Source organism: Gossypium arboreum, chromosome 11 (assembly GCF_025698485.1).
Source record: "Gossypium arboreum isolate Shixiya-1 chromosome 11, ASM2569848v2, whole genome shotgun sequence".
NCBI classification, from domain to species: domain Eukaryota; kingdom Viridiplantae; phylum Streptophyta; class Magnoliopsida; order Malvales; family Malvaceae; genus Gossypium; species Gossypium arboreum.
In genome coordinates this window covers 48,202,544-48,225,459 of record NC_069080.1, presented here as the reverse complement: position 1 = coordinate 48,225,459, position 22,916 = coordinate 48,202,544, and the positions used below count along the sequence as shown (strand labels likewise).

General features: G+C 34.1%; 1 long non-coding RNA gene across 1 annotated transcript; it reads right to left on the bottom strand.

Annotated features, from left to right (window-relative positions):
- Nucleotides 1–20,236: 20,236 nt before the first annotated feature.
- On the bottom strand, nucleotides 20,237–21,831 carry LOC128283662 (uncharacterized). The gene is made up of 3 exons (XR_008274059.1): nucleotides 21,754–21,831; nucleotides 21,204–21,289; nucleotides 20,237–20,386 (listed from the first exon to the last, which is right to left on the bottom strand). It is a non-coding gene; the product is annotated as an uncharacterized LOC128283662 (long non-coding RNA).
- Between the last annotated feature and the right edge of the window lie 1,085 nt (nucleotides 21,832–22,916).

The window sequence follows — 22,916 nt, the reverse complement described above, 5'->3', positions numbered from 1 at the left end:
CACAGTCGATTAAAAATTCATATCTCGAGTTACAAAACTCGAAATTAAGATCTGTAAATTTTCCCTGAAACTAGACTCATATATCTATTTACCAATTTTTTTATAGAATTTTTGGTAAGCCAATTAGTAGAGTTTATTAGTTAAAGTCTCCCTTATTTTAGGGTTCAACTACTCTGACCCCTGTGTATTACGAATCAGATATCTCCCTGTACAGAGTTTCAATGACTATAAAGTTTGTTTCTTATAAAGCTAGAATCAATAAATATTTCATACATGTAAGATAAAACTCCTAATTGTTTTTTTACAATTTATAGTGAATTTTTAAAGTCATAATAGGGGATACAAAGATCACTCTGACCCTGTTCCACCAAAACTTAAATATCTCACAAAATATAACTCATATACCTATTTTGTTCTATCCATATGAAAATAAAATCATCAAGCTTCAATTTCATAACTTACTCATCAGTTAATTCCATTTCTACTATTTTTAATGATTTTTCAAATTTACATCATCACTGCTGTCAGATTCTGTTTTATGGCAAATTTTACTTTTACTATAGATTTTCATGGACTAAAAAGAATTTTAAACATACATAACATCAAATATGACTTAGATTGGCTATTATAATGGCTAATCATTTACAAACCCTTTTCTTGCCAAACCATAGCCATATCATAAGATCATTTACACAAAGTGAGTATTTTGCCATACATGCCACATTCAAAACACACAAGCCATTTTACCAATTTAGGCCTTCGGATAGTGTGAACGAGTCTTCGACCTATCTCGATTCTCAAGCCGGCTTGTCAACAACTACAATGAATGAAAAGAAGTGGTAAGCATAGATGCTTAGTAAGTTTACATGCAAATAGCAAGTAACATAATCATGAAATTCCACATAAAACATCATTTGCATAAATAACATCAAGACATTCGTGTTTCGTTTGCATTTAATATCTTTCTACGATTTCATCATACCAAGTTCTCAACCCGAGGATTTAAGCACATACCTGTCAAATTTTCTCATTCACCACGCTTACCAATATATCACCTTCGTTTTAGGCATTCTTCTCATTCACTTAAGATTCACCCATTGAACACATTGGAATATAATTCGAATACGCTGATTTCATGAACGTAAGTGCCATACCCGCAGCTAGACAAACTCAATAGCCTGCGGAACTTATGTAGCCAAGCTACCATGTAACCTGCCCATAAGTGAACTCGGACTCAACTCAACGAGCTCGGGTGTTCGCATCCATAAGTGAACTCAGACTCAACTCAATGAGTTCGGATGCCTAGTTACATCTCACGAACTCAAACTCAACTCAACGAGTTCGGAACTCAAGTATCCTAGTGACAACTATCATGGTGTGTAGGGTGGATAGGTCTATCATGGTCCTATGTGGCATGCAGGATGGATGGGCTTAATATAACCCATAAGTGGTGTGCTGGGTGGTTAGAGTGGCATTTGGTTGGTGGGGTGGGGTCATTTTGATTTGTTACATTCATTGTACATCTAGTCATATGTCTGTCTATGTGAGAGTTGGTGTGTTGACAATTTGATTAACGTAATAAGTGTGCGTAGTTAATGTGTTTTTGATACATCTTGTATATTGAGTTACCTTTGAGCAACAGTTTGATGTGTAAGTGCTTACATGTGTGTGGATTTATGTATGAGTTACTTTGTATGGGTCATGGAAATGTATACTTCTAGCTGTTGGTTCAAGAATTTCTAGCATTAACGGTGTACTTTTATCTGGGATTTTAGCTCTGTAACCTATTTCATTTGAGTTCATACTGGTTTCAGACTCACACGAGGCTCACCCCTCTTAGTTTTCCTCCTTTTAGGTAATTCTCATGTATTGAAGCTAAACTCAATAGCCGGAGGTCTCAGAAAGTTATAGTTTGATTCAGTTTAATAAAAATTGTCATAAGTTTTATATGGTTGGTTTTAAGATTATTTGTAAAGCGATTATATAAATTGTGGTATGGGTTAAGGTTTGAACTTTTCGTTAAACTACTTGATTTCGATTTTGAACAACATTTCAAAAGTTTTGCGCGCGGGTTTTGATTGGGTCTTCTGCTATTGTTTCAAAGTTCACACACATTTTAGAAAACAACATATTTTTCGCACAATTTCTAATTCGAAATTTTGAGTTACAATTGGAGAAATTGATGCATTTTGAAACTGTATAAGAAACGTTAAATTGTTTTATTAACGTTAAATTGTTTTATTCCTAATTATTTGTAACGCCACTTTATTAGTGTTCCAAAACATAAATTGTTAAGCGATTTAGTTCGATTTTAGTAAACTGTATTCGAAATAAGTTTTAAACAATTCTTTTTGTAAATTGCTTTAGGATCCTTCAGTGGTCAATGTAACCTTCGAGATTCGATCAAAACTTTTGGGCCGGGTTTTGGGGTGTTACAAAATGTAGGAGTGACTATTAGGCAAATTTCCCAATTTTTAATTTTCTAATGGGTGGTTTCAGTTTTAAAACAAATGTATCTAGCTCACTTTTCACATATTTTACATCAGATTAGAGAGCTTTAAAATTCATTTTCTTTGCATGATTTTAAAGATCTATCATCAAAGAATACATCTAATGAATTTCCTTTTCAAAATACTCTCTCAATTCACCCAAAATTATTCTCAAAAGTAGCCAAAAATATTCTAAAATTTCTCAAGTTTCTTGAATAAAGATTTTGAATAAACGAATTTAGAGTAAATCAAAGGTAATTTTTAACCCTAAACTTGTTTTTATGATAATTAAAAACATTTTTACATGATTTGAGAGTCAATTAAAGGATTTTTTTTATCAATGTCATCTTTTTCCAAGAACACATGGTTCTTTAATGGTGGATATTGAATTTTGAGAGGAAATTTGGAAATTAATAGATGTTCCAACTCAATATGGATCTATTAAAAGGTTTTTGATCTTATTATCAAGATTAAACATGATTTGTGAGTTAATTTAAAGAAATTCAAATTTCATCATCTTTATGAACAGATTTTGTGAAATTTTGTGAAATTGATGCTTAGCATAAGTTTATTTGGTCTAGTATTGATGATTGAAAATGTTTAGGATGGCTAGAGAGATCGATTTTTGTGAGGAATCGAGTTTTCGACTTGATGTTACAAATCTGGTAAGGTATCTTTGTGAGAGGGTTTTGATTAGTATAGTTAATTAAAACGTGTTTATTATAGCACTAGAAAAGTGGTAATGTCTACTTTATCTCTATTGAAAGATCCGAATTTTGAAGAGGACCGAGCTAATCGGAATTGAAGCTTGGATTTGCTTGGTTGATCACTTATTTGTGGTAGAAAGAATTGTGCGGTGAGTGTTTCTAAGGTGATTGGTAAATTGACCCTCATTTATGTTTAACTAGTAGCTTAATTGATGATTTAATTAATTAATTATGGTGGAATGACTAATTTTTACAAGAATGATATTATATGTACAAGAGTTGAATTTTTATTGAATAATGGTAAGTAAGCATTTATGTGGTTTTTTACAATTTAATTAGGCTAATTATGTTGATGGTTAGAGCATGGTTACTGGAGTTTTTGATCATGATATATTGGTGTTACAATTGGTAATTGAACATTGAAAAATGACAAATGTTTGATTTAATTAGATGTTAAATGGCTATGTTACATGTTACACATAAGTATTTTGTCACATTAAATTGAGAACAATCATGACTAATTTTATATGCTATGTTTGACTGGATATATTGGCAACATGCATGGTGGATCCAATGGATATAGTTGGCATGCCATAGGATTTGTGAGTACTTATTTTTATTTGTGACATTATGAGCATATGGCTCTAGGTGGACTGATTTGTTTGGAGTAGATAAGGGAGTGTTGAGCATGAGTCTCCACTCATTGGGTTATTTGAGGCGCTATAAGGAAGCATGTGCTTCAGCCCACTCAATTCGGTGGACTGTATTTGATATTTGTGGGTTATTTGAGGTGCTATAAGGAAGCGCGTGCTTCGGCCCAATCAACTCGGTGGACTGTGTTTGATATTTGTGGGAGTTCAGAGATTTGTTTATCTTATGTATGATCACCCGATTAAACCATGAGAAGTATATGCCAATATATTTATGTGTGATCATTGTTATATCATTTGATGTTTGTAAACCTTGAATAATTGATTCTTGATATTGATAAAGCATATGTAAATTAAATTGACATGTTTCATTATTATGGCTGATAATTGGTGATTGATTGGATGTGATTTAAGCATGATTTGGATGTTGATTTACTAGTCATTTTTATAAACACTCACCGAGCTTTTTAAAGCTCACATCCTCACAATTTGTGCAGATAATCATTAGATTTGAGGAGTTGATGATCTGAGCAAGAGAGTTCCAAGAGATTTAGATTTGGTATAGACTTTATTACATGTTTTAGAGCCTGTAGTCAGGCATTGTGGAACTTGTTAGAATTAAGTGACCCAAATTCTTATTTAAATAAAATACGATGGAAAATAAAATAAAAGTAAAATCCATATAGAACTAGACTTCTTTTATTTTATTTTAGAATAAGGTTTTTAAACCTTATTAAACTCCATCTATTTTATATTGATTAGGATAAGGTGTTTCAATCCTACTAGAATATGGCTTTGCAAGCCTATAAATAGACATAGTCTATTCCTCTTGTATTTGAGTAAAAAAATTTTTCGACATAGTGAATTTTCTTCTCCTCTGCCTGTGGTTTTTTCCGAAAGGGTTTCCACGTAAAATTTATGTGTTCTTTATTTGTATTTATTTTATTCTATTTTATTTTTCACAAATTGGTATCGAGCTTCCGGTTATTCATCTCGATCACGGTAATGGCGTCTTTGAAGTATGAAATTCATTGTTGGATCGCAACACCGATTTGCGTTGTGGCAAATTAAGATGCAAGCGTTCTTGCAGATGGATCTAGAGGATGCCCTGCTAGGATAGATAAGATGCCTTCGACATTAACAGATGAAGAGAAGAAGCGTAAGGATCGAAAGGCATTAACACAATTACATCTCATTTGTCCAACGAAATTTTGCGGGATGTGATGAAAGAGAAAATCGCCACGCATTATGGAAGAGGCTAGAACCAATATGTATGTCGAAAACTCTAACAAGCAAGTTGCATATGAAGCGGCGTCTTTATGCTCATCGTTTGGAGGAAGGTGCGTCAGACACGAACACTTAACAGTGTTTAAAGAAATTCTCTTAACCTTGGAGGCCATGGAGGTTCAAGATGATAAGGAAGATCTAGGGTTGATTCTACTTTGTTCGTTGCCCCGCCTTATTCAACCTTTAGAGACACGATTTTATATAGTCATGCGAGTCTCTCACAGCTTGATGAGGTTTATGATTCTTTAACCTCGTATGATAAGATGAAGCATCTTGTGGTTAAACCCAACTCTCAGGGAGAGGGTCTCATTGTTCGTGGGAGACAAGACCGGAATGTTGATGATGATCGTGGTAGAACACAGGAACGGAATCCTCGTGGTAAATCTAAGGGTAGATCGAAATCTTCAAACAGAGGTAAAACTTGCAACTTCTGCAAGAAGAAAGGGCTGAGTGCTATAAGCTACAAAATAAGATTAAATGGGAGGCTGCGAATCAAAAGGGAAAACAGCCAGAAAATTCCGGTGAAGCTGATGTTGTAGAAGACTACAGCGATGGTGAACTTCTAGTTGCTTCTGTCAATGATTCTAAAGTAAGCGAGGAGTGGATACTTTATTCAAGCTGCACCTTCCACATGAGTCCCAATCGGGATTGGTTTACAACTTATGAAACGAAGATCTCAAGGTGTTGTTTTGATGGGAAATAATGCTTCATGTAAAATCGCAGTGTTGGAACAATTAAAGTTAAGATGTTTGATGGAGTTGTCGAACACTTAGTGACGTGCGGCATGTTCCGAATTGAAAAGAAATTTAATTTCGTTGAGTACTCTTGATTCAAAAGTGCAGATACACAAATTGAAAGTGGGGTTTTAAAGATTTCAAAGGGTCCCTTGTTGTGATGAAAGGGCAAAGAAAGATTGCCAAGTTATATGTTTTACTGGTTCTCATATCGGTGATGCATTGCCGCTTCCTCTTCCTTGTCGATGATGATATTACTAAACTTTGGCATATGCGCCTAGGGCATATGAGTGAGAATGGCATGGCGAAATTAAGCAAAGAGGACTTCTTAATGGGCAAGGAATTTGCAAACTGAATTTCGTGAGCACTGTGTTTTGGGAAGCAAAGAGAGTTCGATTCACTAGAGGAATCCATAACACGAAGGAAACGTTGGAGTATATCCATTCGATCCGTGGGGCCGTCCGAGTGCCTTCGAGAGGTGGAGCTAATTATATGCTAACCTTTATTGATGATTTTTCCAGAAAGTTTGGGCGCTCTTCACGAAGCGAAAAGCGATGTGTTTTCCACATTTAAGTCTTGAAAAATTATGATTGAAAAAGCAGACGGAAAAGCAGATAAAATACCTCCGTCATGCACAATGGCTTAGAGTTCGCTCGATGAGTTTAATAGATTGTGCAAGTCGGAGGGATCATGAGACACTTGATGATTCGTCATACTCCACAAAGAAAAAGCGGCGTTGCGAACGAATGAACGAACGATCATGGAGAAGATTCGATGTATGTTGTCAAATGCCAACTTACAAGTCATTTTGGGCGAAGCGACCTCTCATCGCATGTTTTTGATCAACCGATCTCCATCCGCTGCCATTGAGAAAAGACTCCACAAGAGGTATGGTCCGTAATCCCGCTAATTATTCGATTTAAAGATTTTTGGGTGTCCTGCGTATGCTCATGTTGATAATGGAAAATTGGAACCAAGATCCATTAAATGCATTTTCTTGGTTATAAAGCTGGTGTAAAAGGCTATAAGTTATGGTGTCCTGAAAATAGAAAAGTTGTGATTAGCGAGATGTTGTTTTTGATGAAACCGCTATGCTACCTAACTTATCTCTTAAAGACTCTTCCAATAAAGAAAACCAAAAGCGGTGGAGCATCGATTAATACGTAATCAACTCCTCAAGCCAAGACAAAATTGAGAATAGAGTTGCTTCTTCACCGCAATACTCTATCGCCAAAAACAGGACAAGAAGAGAAATTAAACCTCCAAAGAAGTATGCCGAGGTTGATCTAGTTGCTTATGCTTTAAATGTGGTGAAGATATAGATGCGAATCAAGAGCCATTTAATTATTCGAGGCGATTAGGCGTGAAGACTCGAGAAAAGTGGATGTTTGCTATGCAAGAGGAGATGGAATCACTCCACAAAAAGCAGAACATGGGATCTTGTAAAACTTCCTAAAGGTAAAAAGGTCGTTCGTTGTAAATGGGTGTTTAAAAGAAAGAAGGACTCCGGGAGTTGAAGAACCCGGATATAAAGCAAGGCTTGTTGCAAAGGGTTACAATCAAATTCGAGTGGACTTCACAGATGTGTTCTCTCCAGTTGTTAAGCATAGTTCGATTCGAGCTTTGCTTGGTATTGTGGCCATGCATGATTTGGAGCTTGAGCAGTTAGATGTAAAAACTGTATTTTTGCATGAAGAACTTGAGGAAGATATTTACATGCAACAACCAGAGGGTTTTATAGTCTCAGAAAAAGAGGACTATGTTTGCTTGCTGAAAAAGTCCCTTTACGGTTTGAAACAATCACCAAGACAAGGGTACAAGAGGTTTGATTCCTTTATGACTTCTCATGATTTCAAAAGAAGTAGTTTTGACAGTTGTGTCTACTTTAAGAAAAACAGTGATGGTTCTTTTGTGTATCTACTTCTTTATGTTGATGACATGTTGATAGCAGCAAAAGATAAAGAGAGATAAGAAAGGTTAAAGCCCAACTAAGTGAAGAATTTGAGATGAAAGATTTAGGACCAAAAAGAAGATACTTGGTATGGAGATTCTCGAGATAGAAAAGCAAGTAAATTGTACCTAAGTCGGAAGGGGTACATTGAGAAAGTTCTTTGCAGTTCAATATGCAGAGTGCTAAGCCTCGTTAGTACTCCTTTAGCGACCCATTTCAGACTTTCATCGGCCTTATCTCCTCAATCAGATAATGAGATTGAGTACATGTCACATGTTCCATACTCTAGTGCATAGGATCTCTCATGTATGCTATGGTTTGTTCACGTCCCGATTTATCATATGCACGATCGGTCAGATTAGCGATACATGGCGAATCTCGGTAAAGAACACCGGAAAGCGATTCGGTGGATTTTAAGATACTTACGAGGCACTACTAATGTTTGCTTACAGTTTGGAAGAACTAAAGATAGAGTTATAGGGTATGTTGATGCTGATTTTGCTGGAGACCTTGATAGAAGAAGATCTCTCACAAGTTACGTCTTTACAATCGGAGGTTGTGCAATTAGTTGGAAAGCCACTTTGCAAACTACATCGCTTTGTCTACCAATGAAGCTGAATACATGGCGATTACTGAGGCTTGTAAAGAAGCTATTTGGTTGAAGGGACTATTTAGTGAACTCAATGAAGACCTTCAAATCAGCACAAGATTTTGTGACAATGAGTGCCATCTTTCTTACAAAAGATCAAATGTTTCATGAGAGAACAAAACACATTGATATTCGGTATCATTTTGTTCGTGATATTATTGCTCGTGGTGATATTGTTGTGAGCAAAATTAGCACTCATGAAAATCCTGCAGATATGATGACTAAGTCACTTCCTATAACCAAGTTTGAGCATTGCTTAGACTTGGTTGGTGTTCATTGTTGAAGTTAAACCCTTAAGGGTTTTTGGAAGAGGTGAAGAACTTGTTTATTGAAAGTTCGCGATGAAGAACTTGTTCATTGAGAATTTGTGTCAAGGTGGAGATTTTTAGAATTAAGTGACCCAAATTCTTATTTAAATAAAATACGATGGAAAATAAAATAAAAGTAAAATCCATATAGAACTAGACTTCTTTTATTTTATTTTAGAATAAGGTTTTAAACCTTATTAAACTCCATCTATTTTATATTGATTAGGATAAGGTGTTTCAATCCTACTAGAATATGGCTTTGCAAGCCTATAAATAGACATAGTCTATTCCTCTTGTATTTGAGTAAAAAATTTTTCGACATAGTGAATTTTCTTCTCCTCTTGCGTGGTTTTTTTCCTGAAAGGGTTTCCACGTAAAATTTATGTGTTCTTTATTTTTATTTATTTTATTCTATTTTATTTTTCACAGAACTCTCGAGAATTAGTTTAATTTTGGTTGTAATTGGACTTTGGATACTGGACATTTTATTTTGGATGGTTCTATAATAATTTTGAGACATGTTTGAGTTTAATTATTAAATGATTTGTAGTGTATTGTTTCTTTATAACATGGTGTGTAAGGCATGAACTTTGTACTAACAATTGTTTAAATGAAGCTTCTATGGAGTGGTTTACTAGAGTCTGAGGTATGCCAGTTGTTTGATTTATTCAGTGTTTGTTATGCATGAAATTGATTGCCTAATTCTATATAATTGAGGCTTGATTGATGTCAATAAAATCAATTTAAGGTGTATGTATATGTATGTTAATTAATCGTAGTTAAATCGGGTTTAATTGGCCGTTAAAACATGTAAAATTGGGTTTTAAAACAAGTTTTTTTGCAAAAGTAGGTGCAATGGTTTTCACACGGGCGTGTGCCTATCCACACATGCATGTGAGGGGTTGCACACGGGCATGTGGGTACGTGACAAAGGTGTGTGGAGATCGGAGCTATCACACACAGGCTTGTGTGATTGGTCTAAAAGTTTTTCACGATGCGAACATGGTCGTTTAATGACACACAGTCTGGGGGACACAACCATGTGGGTTTTGGGGTTGAATTTTTGTCTCTTTAAATTGGTATTCTAATTTATTTAAGTTATAATTTATTCCCTAATAATAAAACTTGAATTAGACGTAGTAAACGAACTCAAATTAAGCTAAAAATTTTAGGCTTGCATAATTTGACTAAAAGAGGATCGGCAAACGCTTAGATAAAAAATTAGGTTAGTTTTACCATAGGTGTTAAAATGATGAAAATGTCCTTAGGTTAAATTACCTAGGAAAAGTTTAAAATTGGTTCATATTTTTTTTCTGCATTAATAAATAATTAATAATTTGATAAGATTAAGGTGTTATAAGGTCGAGGTGTGTCTTAGGTGGTCGTTAACCGGAGTGTCACTTAGGTGGCTGATATAAGGCTTCGAATTCGAGTCTGTCCGTCTCAATCAAGTTTGGGTGTCACAGGTTGAGATTGTGAATTTGACCGAGATAACAATATATGTACTAAATTGAAAAATAATTGTTATGCGGTAAAACAATATAAAAGGTACGAAATGCATATGTGACCGAATACAAGGTATGAATATGTGAGTAAAATGATTACAGGTATAGAAACGTTTATATATGTAATTTATGCCCATGTGAACTTAGTATAAGGTTAGGACTCAATTGGCATGCCAATAGGGTTGTATATGCATGCGTATGAGATATGTGTTTGTACGGAGATCATTACAAGTTATACTAGGATTTAGCAATTGTTACAGATCATTGAGTATAATATGGTGTGGTGAAGGGATGTATTAGTATATTTATTCGCTTTTGAGGCCTTTGGGCTTTGCACTTCGCTACCTTGATGTGTTGTTGTAACACCCCTAACCCGTACCCGTTGCCGGAGGGTTAAGGAGTATTACCATACAAGCACGAAATTCTATTTAACTTTATTCGAATAACTCCCGTTGGCAACTTATAAAACCGAATTCCAACTTGTTTTTTTTTCCAATTATACAATATACAAAAGACTCATCTCAAGTTAATGGGTACATTGATTCATTCTTAAGTTCAATTCACATCAAAACATGGAAAACATTAATCGAATATCAACCACACATTCACATTAACTATGTGGAACACATATAGTAACTTAACAAGCCATTTTCGCATGGCTATACATATATACAACATCAAAAAGATACTTATTTAACATCAAAAAGTCAAGCCTATACATGCCATTATCAAAGTTTAGCTACCGAATGGGCTTAGATATTATGGACGACTTCGACTTTGAGGTTCCCGAGATCGTAGCTAATGAACGAGATCTATAAAACAGAGAATTAAGGACAATAGAGTAAGCATTTCTATGCTTAGTAAGTTTTAAGCAATGAAATCATTTAAAATTAAAACATAGCATTCATAAGGCTTATCATCTTTTCTTTGACCGAATGTAACCATGACTAAATATACCACTATTATTCATGCATGTCATTTTAAATTTTTCCTTAAACACAAATTCATATCACGTAGATAACTTCTTTTTATCCAACCAACTTCATCATTTGGCCGAATACATCTAATTCAATTACAAGGCTAAATAAATACATATACGTTTATTTACATATTCATGTTACTTCACACTTCAACCAATATACTCACATGCTCAGAGCCAATCTTAACATATTTCCACTTGAATCAAAATTCATGTATCCTGAATAAGCTATAGACTTCATACAACCCTAAGCAATGGCCGGAAGAGCACTATCCAAATGAATAATCACAATTTAAACCGAATCAAATTTTACAACGTATATACGGTACATACCTGACCATCTTAGGGTTGTGAGCACATTAATTGGAATTATTACAGCAAGATCACACATTTCCAACACAAATGCCTTCGGGACTTAGCTCGGATATAACACCAGCACGAATACCTTTGGGACTTAGCCCGGATATAACACTAGCACGAATGCCTTCGGGACTTAGCTCGGACATAACACCAGCACGAATGCCTTCGGGACTTAGCCCGGACATAACACCAGCACGAATGCCTTCGGGACTTAGCCCGGACACACACACAATTTTCTTTTACATACACATTCGGCCAAATACAACTATGTTACAAGTCACAACTAAATTATTGATTTGATCAAGTTTACATAATCTTTTAATCAAACTCATTATTCATGACATAATAATCATCAAGAGCTGAATATGTGATCACTTAGTAAGCTTAAATTCATGTGAACTTAAGTGTAAAAAATGTCTATGAAATATTTACTCACTATCTTCTATCTTTAACTCAATTTCCTAGCTCCCAATCGGCACACTAGGACCATCTTAATTCATTTCTCATCTTGTTAGCATAAACATGGCAAAGCTAATTCCCATAAACAATTACCATCAATTCATTCATTCTCTAGGGACAAAGCTGAATGTTCAATAAGCGAATAAGGCACACAAAGCATGACTTCTTCAATTAAACCTACCATTCTCTATTTCATTGATTTTAACATCAATTTTACTTAGCAACTTCTCACTTTACAATTCGGCAACCATGAAAGCTTCTTTTTAAGCATATTGACTAAATTCTCAATTATCCAAATCTTAACAAAATCTAGCTAATGGCCGAATATAAATACTTTGCCCCATACCCACGAATTCACCTATTCTAAGCTTAATTTGCCAATTAAGTAAATAACACTAATGTTGAGCATTATTTGACAATTTGTCTTAAGTAGCCGACTAAATTCATGTTCCTAATTCATAATTTCAAGTATTTCATTCACAAGTTACACAAATTATGCTCAAAACCTCTAATTCAATTTCAGTAAGCATAAACATGTTAGCCAAAATTCCCTAAAGCACCGAAACCACTACTATGCATATCTAACAAGTTTAAACCTCACTTATCCACCTTTACTCATAAGAGCATAAAACAACCACCATTTCTTACCATCCATATCATGGTCGAATGCCCAAATCACCATAGAATTCAAAAATTCAAAATGGGCTAAGTCAAATACTTAGCTATCAACCACACTAAAAAAAATTCAAAGGAAATAACATGAAATTTTTACCTTAATCAAGCAAAAATCAAAGAGTGACCGAAAGCCTAGCTTTTCCTCCTATATTCGGCAAATGAAGAACAAAAGATGAACTAAGCCTTGTTCTTTTCACCTTTCATTATTTTATTTATTTTATTTTAACACCAATAACATATATAATTATAATTATATTATAATACAAATATATATAAAAAAAACATACATTTCAATGATTATTCCACATGGCCGGTCACTATAAAAAAAACATGTCAATTTGACATGCAAGTCCTTGTGTTTTAAAGTCACATAATACAAGGCCATTTCAAAATTTACCTAACACATTCTCAAAATTTTCACACAAGTCAATTTTCAATTAATTTCACATCAATTTGCAAAAATTAAAGCATTTAAAAATTCACACAGGCATAAACACATATTTTAGACATAAAATATTATATTCAAATATTTCGGTGACTCGGTTTAACGGTCCCGAAACCACTTCCTGACTAGGGTCAAAATAGGGCTGCAGTTATAGTTTAAGCTCCTAAGAGCTATCTGGTGTGTAGTTTACCCATGTATCTAAATCCATTTTACTAGGGTTCCATTAGACGTAACATCCTAATTAGAATTGGAAAAACTTGAATTTGTAAAGAAATATTTTGAAAATAAAATATGATACCGAAATAAATATAAACGAGTCGATGGACTCCAAAAATGTGTTTGGATGGTATGGTAATAAGATAAATAATATATAAGCCATTAAACATGAATACTATAATGTTAATAGTATATAAAGATGTGTGATATATGTTTGATAGTGTTAGCTAATAAGGTATGCAAAATGGTAATTGTCAAATGGTATGTATAGATTATTTTCCTTGCAAATATTGACGAATGCATTAGTTATTTTCCATATTCATATACTCATTCATATCTAAGATGTGATATTTTTAGGTTGGTAGATTATAACTTGGATAAATTGTATAATGATGTTATGCATGATCATTATAAATGTTGATGTTATATTGAATCATGAAAGTACCATTAAGTTTTATCACTCAACTTATGGTTTGTTTATTTTGTGCGTAGGTACAGGAAATATCGAAGCCCAAAAAAAGTGAAGTCAGCATCTAGACCACTGTTTTCAATTCAACTAAGTTTGTATGGCTTATCTCATTTTGGTAAGATGGCATGTACCAAGGTTTTACTTGTTTCAAATGTTTCAAATGATCATGTTGAGAATCGATATTATAAATGGTTTGAAATTATGCATGGTAGGGGTGTTGAGGTTTTGGTAAATGGTTGTTAACATGTTGAAATTAAGGTAAATGACCAATTGAAGCCTTAAAGGCATTCATGTATGCTATATATGCTTGTTAGACAATGTATGGAATTAACTTGTGGAAAAACAAGGTTGACATTGTGACATAGGTTTCTCAATCTCACAAAGAGGGAAAAACAGTGAGTCACATCACGACGACGTACTCTCAGCATTACGACGGGCTAAGATAGTATGTTGCGTCACCATGAGGAGCTCCCGTAGTCTCGATGTCAACCTGGCATTTTGAAAATTTTTCAATTTGGCCCTAACTCGACCTCGAGTTAACAAAATGTAACATCCCTCACCCAACCCAACTGTCAAGTCTGAGTTACGAGATGCTACAATAATATTCGGAGCAACTATTGACGAAAACATCAAAATTAAACCATTTAGACATAAAAACATTTCATAATATAGTGTCACACTCAATTTTTACTGATCTCTCAAATTTAAAAAAGAGTTGGGAATTAGTTGAATAAGATGGTAAGTTGGCAGGATCTACTGGAAAACATGGTAAATTGTGTGGCTGATTAGTGAATAGCTAAGTCTCAATCCTAGTCTAGTTGGAATGGAACCATCTAGTTCCTTAGTGGGGGACAATATGATTAGCGATAGATGGTTTTTTTGAGCTAGGGAGACTGTGCTGTTGGAAAATGTGCCTATATTGTAGTAAACAAATAATTGTTTTCTATGTATTTGAATGATGAATAAATAAATATCACATTTCACTGTTATGTCTTTGTATTTTTGTCTTACATATTTTTCATGCATAGAGAAATTGTGACAAACAAATATTAGCTCATTGATTGTCTAAATTAAAATTGATAATAAGTGGCATTGTAAGAACGTTTACATTGTAAGAAAGACAACTTACTTCAGTAGATAATCAAAACGAGTCTATAATCCCGTAAAAGAATCAAAGTGAGCATTTGGTTCAAATACCTAGAAGGATTATTATGTCGTTTACAATTCCAATTAAGGAGATGACTAGTCTTATTTATCGGAGCATTTGACTCCATGGGTAGAGACATAGATATATTCATTGGTAGAATAATGCATTGGACTGGACTCAAGATGAATTAATTCTGAATCTGTTTGTAAATTAATTCGCTTGTGACATTCATGGTGTGATTTACCTAAATCCTGAGTTAGTCACTGACCATAGGTATGTAACTCATGTGCTTTGATATAAGTTGATGCTGATGCTCTAAAGATGATTGAGTCGATAGTCGGTATGTTGGGTACATGACTTGTATATTAAATGACTTTACTAGAAAAAATGGAGTTCATAGCTCAATTTAAAGAGTTAATGACATCCTCACTTTGGCATGTGGATTGATAAATATAGAACTTGGCCACAAGTTGCTTGTTCTCAAACGAGCAATTTATCACAGTCATTTATTCATAGTGATCATATTAATCATTTAGGAGACACAATGGTGACGATGAGATAGGTATATTGAGTATCGTCTCCACAGGGACTGTCAATGTGAATCAAGTATTGCAAAATTAATTACTAGCAAATTGGTTGGTGATGAAAACTAAGTAATGGGTTTGATTAAATTAAACTAACCTAAATATGCTTAAAATTAAATTAAATAAATGAGTACACAAGTCATTCAATGAAATCACAATATCATGTATGTATCAGAATAATTCTCCTTCCTAACTTAGAAATATTTAAATACTGCTAATGATGTTATGGAAAATTCCATGGCAACTTAGTAATGATTAATCCTATTTTAATTGCGAGTACTTTGGCTTCTCTCAAAGTCTAAAGTTTAACCTCTTCTCTATATATGTCTACATTTGTTACAACTTCAAGGTTAACTTTTTCAAGCATCGTCTAAGAATTCAACTTATTAAATTATTAAGTATAACATATGTCTATGTCAACAACTTAGTAAAATTAATAAACAAAAAAACATATTAATGTGAGGTAATAGTAATATTTCTAAACAGTTTAATCACATGAATCCTAGGATTATGCAAGGTAATAAGGTTCTCTCCAATTATTAAAAAATTTAGCCTAATTCTCTCGAATATAGATTAAACATGCACCATTCAGATAGTGTGTCCATTAATTACAATCCATTTAGGATTTAATTATTAATTTAGTTGCATTCCCACATTTATAATGCATGAATAACATAGTCATAATTTTATCTGGAAGCATAAACAGTCTAGGCACATAACATCATTAACAACATAAATAATCTAACCTATGAAAATTAAATTATTCTAATACCGAAGGAATTAATCAGCCATAACTATATTAAAAAATTAAATTCAATTGCAAACATGATTTCTCAAACTGAACAATAATAAATTAAAAGAGAAAGGGAAAGAATTGCAAAAGCATTTTCGATGGTTCTATAAGCCTTGCTCCTCCTTTAAGCTCAACTCCTTGCCATAGCAATCAAGCAAAATGCTCCTTCAATGGCCGAATGAGCTCCTTTTAAATCCTTGCACCACTCACTTGAAGAATAGGAAAATGGGAGAGGAAAGCAAAGAGAGAGAAAGATGAATGAATGAGGGATGATGGAATGAGGGAATGAGGGGGTGGTATTTATACTAGTAGGGGAAACTTGTATTTGCTAAAAGTAGCAAGCCAATCCCCCTTCTTATGGCTGACCACCTTGAGAAAAGGAATGGGAAAGATGATTTTGCTAAAAATATCTAGTTCAAGGCGTTCTTTAAGGAAAGAGTTGAAGGGTCACTTAATAAAGTTGTTGGGGCTATTTTGTAACTTTTTTACAAGTCTAAGGACTTTAAATTAAATATTAAATGGACGAATAGGCTGCTTGTAGCTAACTTTGAGTTATTTCCTCCTTAATTGGAAGGTTTGGCTTCAACATTGAGCAGTAGGCTTAACTACTTCACTGATCCAATTTCCTAGCTGGGTCAAGTTTGTCCATTATCCATAATTCTAATTAATTTTGGAAGCCCATAGCTGATTAATTATCAACCCCCCTTTGCCTGACTTTTGCTACAGAAAACTACTACAACATCGAATATTGAGTAGGTGAGCTTCGAGGCCAATTTTCCTCCTATTGCACAAAATTGTGTTAAATAGGCAAAAATATGTCAAATTAGCATGTAAATAACAAAAAAAATGTAAATTTCTCTTTAATTTTTTATGTAATTTTGTAATAAAATTTCGTTATTAAAATACTTTGAACTTGCATAAATTACTAGTAAAAATATGTTGAAAAAGACTATATAAATTAAAGTTATCACAAAACCATAAGGAAAGAGGGGTGTTATCAATCAGCAAAAACTGAAAATTAAGACCACAAATGAGGATGCTAGGTTGGGTCTTCCTTAAGGAAGGGTCTATGCAAAGGTTAAGTTAAAGGAAGATATTGGCTAGGGTAATATGGTAAACATATGTTGCGTTCAATATGGGATGAGTAAATCAAGGTAAGGATCCACCGTTGTGGTGAAGATAATTGCAAGTCCTCTAATATTATTCGATAATTTGTATATTTGTGTATATGGATATCTTTAAGGACTCAACTGGGAATGGTAAAATGAAAGTCTGAGATAAAGTTGGACAGGGTTAAACCCCAGAAGGAATTGTTATTTGGAAGAGCACACTTATGACTAAAATAGAGAATATGTCTGCCAATAGTTAGCTTAGGGGAAACAAAGCATTTGCTACACTAGTGAAATTATGGAATCCCCTACGATACTCAAGGAGTTTAAATTTGGTGCTTTTATTATTATTTCCTCAAAAATTTAGGGTTTTCAATTTCTTCCGTATAGAATTTCACTATGTTGATCCGAACTTATGGTTGTCCTGCCTTGTATGTATGTTTAAGGATTGACTTAAGATTCACGTGGAGGAACTAAGCCAAACACCGCAAGCTCGCGCAAACAGTGCTATAACTGTATCATGCATATAGGGGGCACCCTTAGAGGCCACGCCTTAAGGATTAATTTAGTGTATCTGTAGTAAAGTCTCAAGTTAAAATTTGTAAATAATTATTCATGTTTAATAAGATAGAATGATTATAAGAACTTAGTGCTTGTATGATAAGGAATGTAATAAGAGTTTAAATTTTGTATTTTTGATGTTATTCTTGAAAATGAGTAAGATTGAATACTAGCAATGTATGTATAACTTGGAATTATTTAAGTCAGAAAGTAAATCAGGTTAGAAATTTTGTTAAGTTATTCAGGTTGATTATGACACCTGGTACCCAAACCCGATAATTGGGTCAGGTATAGAGTGTTACAATTTAGTTGTATCAGAGCTTCGATTTAGTCGATCTTCTAAACATAGAAAGTTAAGGAATATCCCTTATATGCTTGATACCTTAAATTTGACTTAGTACCTTAAGTTATCATAAGGTTGATGTGTATTATGGAATTGGATGCATTTGTGTAGATCGTTATAAGCCGGTTTTGTGCATATCATAGCAAAAGGAAAGATGAACAAGGTAATTGCGAAAGAAAAGTGAAGAAATGAAGAAAAATCTCATTAAAAAGAGATGAGAGAAAATATATATGTATAACAAGAGAAATTCTAATACCCTTTGGGTTAGAGAAGTGGTAGCATCTCTTGGGCTTTCATCCTTTAGGTTAGTACCTCCCAAAAAATTAGAGTTGAACATATCTGAATCCTGACTGTAGAAGTGTTTGTTGAATTCCATTCATTTCTTTTTGAATTCCTCCCATTCAGTCCCTTTGGGATTTAGGACTTCGAAGCTAAGGTTAGTATTGGTGAGATGTTGCATGCATTTGGATTTCAAGTAGCTTAGATCGAAGGGACCCTTATTGACTTGAGTATGCAACACTAAGTTAGACCTTACACTGGGCAGATCTGCCTTAATGCTCACGTTGGTATGCTCTTTAAACTTCTCTAGAGACTCGTTGTTCTTTATTTTTATTTTTTTCTACAAGGAGTTGTTTCTCAAGGGCTTCCATTTGACGAACCCTTTCTTCTAACTCTTTTTTCCGGGCTACCGAAGCGTGGTACTTTTTCTCCCAAGTGGACACAGACTATGTGAGCTCATGACTTTTGCGAACTATGTCATCATATGATTGGTGGAGCTAGGCAAATTATTGTTCGCCAGAGAGAATGATCCTTTCAGATTTTGTTCGCCTAGCCTCGATCTCATCACAAGCTTATTGGAGAGCCCATCTTATAAGTCCCCACTCTATAGCTGTCATGGAAAAAGAACCTGCCATATCAAAAAGGGTAGGTTTATTAATATCCCCATAAGAATAATAAGGGTAGGTGAATTCTTTGAGTTTTGGGGGCAAATCACTATCTTATTTCTGTTAGACAATAAAAGGGGAAAAGGGATATTGTAACGCCCCCACACCCGAGACCGTCGCCGGAGTCGAGTATGAGGTGTTACTAAGCTTAGTTTAACATTTTTAGAACTTTGAATTATTTGTTTCTACATTCACAGCTTTTAAGCTACTTGCGTCACAGTCACAAGAAAAATCATATCTCGAGTTACAAAACTCGAAATTAAGATCCGTAAATTTTCCTGAATCTAGACTCATAAAACTATCTACTAATTTTTTCTAGAATTTTGGTTGGGCCAACTAGTACAGTTTATTAGTTAAAGTTACCCTGTTTCAAGACTCGACTCGTCTGACCTCTGTTTACTACGAACCACATTTCTCTCTGTACAAAATTCATATGACTATGAGGTTTGTTTATACTAAAACTAGACTTAATAAGGATTCTGAGGATATAAAATACACCACCTAATTATATATTTACAATTTATGGTGAATTTCTAAAGTAGGAACAGGGATTCAGAAACTGCTATGACTCTGTTTCACTAAAATTAAAATATCTTCTAACATATACTTCCTTTACTTGTTTCATTTGTTTCATGTGAAACTAGACATAATAAGCTTCAATTTGATATGTATTTCACCACCAAATTCAATCTCTATGATTTTTAGTAAATTTTCAAACTCGCGTTAGTATTGCTGCGTATTCTGTTTATGGTAAATTTCATCCTTTTTATGAGTTTTTATGCACTAAGTATCTTAATAGTTTTCCTTAACATCAAACATAATCTAAACTAACCATTTTCATAACTTATCATTATCAAGCATTTCCTCAACCATTTCACAACCATACCATAAGATCATTTACACAAAATGGGTATATTGCTATACATGCCATACTTAAATTTACAAGCCATTTACCAAAAATCTTCTGGATAGTGTGACTGAGCCTTCGACCTATCCCGACTCCTGAGCTGGCTTGTCCAAAACTACAATGAGTAAGAAGGAGGGAGTAAGCATAAATGCTTAGTAAGTTCATATGCAAATAATAAGTAACATAACAAACAGTTATACCAATCAACATTAGCATACATCACTAAAACACATATCACATTTTTAATCATTCTTCATCATCTTATTACCTTATCGTGGTTGTATCAATACTCAACCCGAGGGTTAAATACATACCTGTCCAAAATATCCATTTCATATCACTTACCAATACGTCTCTTTACATCTCGAATTTTCCTCCATTTGAGTAGAACTTTACCCGTTGAACACATCGGAATATAATTCGGATACATGGATAACTTGCACATAAGTGCCACATATTCAATCAAGCAATCATGTAACCCGCCCATAAGCGAACTCGGACTCAACTCAACGAGCTCGGGCGTTCGCATCCATAAGTGAACTCGGACTCAACTCAACGAGTTCGGATGCCTAGTTACATCTCACGAACTCGGACTCAACTCAACGAGTTCGGACATTCGCATCCATAAGTGAACTCGGACTCAACTCAACGAGTTCGGATGCTCAACCATCCTAGTGACATGTCACTTGTATCCTAATCTATTCCTAAGGTTCAAACGGGCTTTTCCTCGAACACTTATCCTTGCCGTCTTCCGTAGAATGCCAAATCAATACTCAGTAACAATTATATTTAACAAGTAGTTCACATAATTTACATATTATTTGAAATTAACCACAAAGCATACATTTCATAATAAAATTCAGCATAACACATAATTAATATCAATAACTTAAAAATAACAATTATGCTACATTATTTACACATGAACTTACCTTGGTACCAAAATACAAAGATTTTGCAATTTAGTCCACAATCTTTTCTTTTCCTCGATTGAGGTCGATTCCACGTCTTTCTTGATCTAAAATAACACATTTAGCTTATTTAATACTCACATTATCGAATTAATCCTTAACTCAAATTTTGGCAAAATACAATTTTACCCCTAAACTTTTGCATATTTACATTTTTGCCCCTAGGCTCTGGATTAAACTTTATTCCTTATTCTTATGTTTTAAAACATGCTGATCACTTTTCTCTTCTATGGCAACATCAAATTCTCACTCTAACATGTACTTGTGACTATTAGGTATTTTTACCGATTAAGCCCTTTTACTCGTTTTTGCTTAAAATCGAGTAGTACAAGTTGTCTAACATAATTTAAAACTTCATATTCTATCATAAAACATTAAAATACACAAATTTCACCTATGGGTATTTTTCCAAATATAAACCCTAGGTTAAATTATTGCTAACATAAGCTTTATCGAGTTACCGAGATCTCAAAACGTAAAAATCATTAAAAGCGGGCTTGGAATCACTTACTATGGAGCTTGGAAGCTTGAAACAAACCCTAGCTATGGAGAACCCTTGAAATTTCGGCCTAATGAAGAAGATGGACAAAATTGGCTTTTAATTTTGTTTTTAATTCATTTTAATAACTAAATGACCAAAATACCCTTACTACTAAACTTTCCAAAATTCCTTCCATGTCCTAATTTTGTCCATGAAATTAAAATTGGTAAAATTGCTATTTAAGACCTCCTCATTAATATTCCAAAACAATTTCATACTAAAACTTCTAGAATGCAAGTTTTGCAACTTATTCGATTTAGTCCCTACTTTCAATTTAAGCACTTTAGGCATAGAATTTCATTACTGAAATTTTCACACAATCATGCAATCATATCATAAACATCAAAATCATTGTAAAATAATTATTTCTATCTCAGATTTGTGGTCACGAAACCACTATTCCGATTAAGCCCTAATTTAGGATATTACAACTCTCCCCTTTTAAAGATTTTCGTCCTCGAAAATCTTACCCAGAAACAGTGTGGGTATTGGTTTCTCATAGTTTCTTCAGTTTCCCATGTTGTCTCTTCTACCCCATGCTTTTGCCACAACACTTTCACAAGTGCAACACTTTTATTTCTTAGTTGTTTGACTTCTCGAGCTAAAATCTTAATCGGTTCTTCTTCATAAGTCATATCAGTCGCAGTTCAATTTCGCGGTGAAATTATATGTGAAGGATCTGAACGATACCGACGTAACATAGATACGTGAAACACATCATGAATCTTTTCTAATTCGGGTGGTAAAGCTAGCCGATATGCTACCGGTCTAACTTTTTCAATTATTTCATACGGTCCAATAAAACGCGGACTTAACTTGCCCTTTCGTCCAAATCTAAGGACTTTCTTCCATGGAGACACTTTCAAAATACCTTATCACCAACTTGAAACTCAATGTCCTTTCGCTTTAGGTCTCGCATAAGATTTCGTCTATCTGAAGCGACTTTCAAACAATCTCGAATTATCTTCACTTTTCTTCATTTCTTTTATTAAATCAACTCCATAAATCTGATTTTCCTTGAGTTCACCCAATACAAAGGCGTTCGACACTTGCGACCATACAATGCTTCATAAGGTGCCATTTTCAAGCTCGTCGATAGCTATTGTTGTAAGCAAATTCTACCAACGGCAAAT